This window comes from Galeopterus variegatus, unplaced genomic scaffold, assembly GCF_000696425.1.
Source record: "Galeopterus variegatus unplaced genomic scaffold, G_variegatus-3.0.2 Scaffold975, whole genome shotgun sequence".
Classification (NCBI taxonomy): Eukaryota; Metazoa; Chordata; class Mammalia; order Dermoptera; family Cynocephalidae; genus Galeopterus; species Galeopterus variegatus.
In genome coordinates this window covers 324,163-325,844 of record NW_007727086.1, presented here as the reverse complement: position 1 = coordinate 325,844, position 1,682 = coordinate 324,163, and the positions used below count along the sequence as shown (strand labels likewise).

The 1,682-nt window shown below is 37.2% G+C and overlaps 1 protein-coding gene across 1 annotated transcript in view; it reads left to right on the top strand.

Annotated features, from left to right (window-relative positions):
- Nucleotides 1-1,682, top strand: part of LOC103591492 (gamma-aminobutyric acid receptor subunit beta-2) — a 130,969-nt gene that overhangs the window by 106,026 nt on the left and 23,261 nt on the right. The window lies entirely within an intron of this gene.

Below are 1,682 nucleotides of genomic sequence, written 5' to 3'. Positions count from 1 at the left end.
TACCTATAGCAACTCTGTTCATAGCTTTCTGAAGATGTGTGTCCCCATGCAAAACAAATTAATTATCTACCTGAGACTCAAGAGACTTGGGATTCAAGTCTCATATATGACACTTAACAAGTCATGCATGTGATATCAGACAAGGCAATCTCTCTCGTAAAATAAAGACGTAGTCTCCAAGATCTTGTCCGCCTTAAAAATCATATAGTTCGGGGCCGGCCCTGTGGCGCACTGCTACAGTGCGCCGCTTGGGAGCGCGGTGGCGCTCCCACCGAGGGTTCGGATCCCACATACAGACCGGTTCCCGCTCACTGGCTGAGCGAAGTGTGGGAGCAACACCGAGGGTTGCGATCCCGTTGTCCGTCCTGGTCTGGTACGGGCGCGACACTGAGGGTTGCGATCCGTTGCCGGACACGAAAAAAGACAAAAAAGGAAAAAAAAAAAAATCATATAGTTCTACAATGTTCATAAAGTCTTCTTACCTGGATTTCATTAGTACCCTCACCTTCTTTCAGTTAAACCTACTTTCATTTATTTCTACTGCAACCTATTGCTAATTAATTTATAATCTGTATACACTTAGAGGATATATCTTATTGTTAATTAAAAAACATTTACTTTAACAAGTTTCCTTTTGGAAACTTGTGAAAAAAGGTTTATAAGGAGAAATATTATAAAATAATTTGGGGAGTTTGCAATCTGACGTTAATAATGACTCATCTAAAAACATATGCTTCTTACACTGGGTAAATTAGAATGTAAATTAAATAGTTTGTAAGCTGCAAAGCAAGTAGTACATAACTGAGCAGTTAGGCACATTAGATGATGATAATACCATGTCCCGGTATAGATTTTATTTATCTCAGTAACCACCAGATACATAGAGGGTGGATATAATCCCCATTTTATAGATAAAAAAAATGAAAACAGATGTCTAGAAAGTCGTTTATGAAACAGGCTCCTAGGACCGAAGCTGTTTGAATCTTCCTGCCATGTCCTTTTCCATTGCATGGTCAGTTTCTCTCTGAATCCCTTCTGATTCAGTGAACCTGCCTCTCCTGCCCTGCAGAGAGGCAAAGACTTACTTAACTATTACTCTTTTCCTTTCTATTAGGTTTTTTTCTGAGAGTGAGAACCACAACTAATGAATTAAATTTTGTAAACACATTAACTCTGTCAGAATACCTAGGTCATAACTTAACAAAATTTAATAAACCAAGAACAAGTTTATATGTAACACTGTATGGTTTTTCAAAGCACATAAGAATACTTTGCCTCTTTGTGTGCTCAATTTTCATTCTAGAATTTGAAATACAACACTGCTGACAGTATGACTAGATCACTACTGGAGGTCAAACCCACCTGTAGTGGGTTATTAACATAGTCTTTAAGGGAAAACGTGCAATAGGTTTCAATTTTAAGACAACTGTTCGTCTTGAAGCTCCTGAAATTAGTATGAGACTTACAGATACTATGAACATTTATTTCCTTCTTACCTTTATAAATATCTATCAATACATTGATGGTGTATTTTACAGTGATAAAATTTCAGATACTGGAAAATGCTGTAGCAGTTCTAGTGTTATGAAAGCAATTCTTACTGAGAAAACTCTGGAGAAATTATAAACTGTATATCAAAAAGGGAGACAGAGAGAGAGAAAGAAATAAAGAAATAGGGAGGA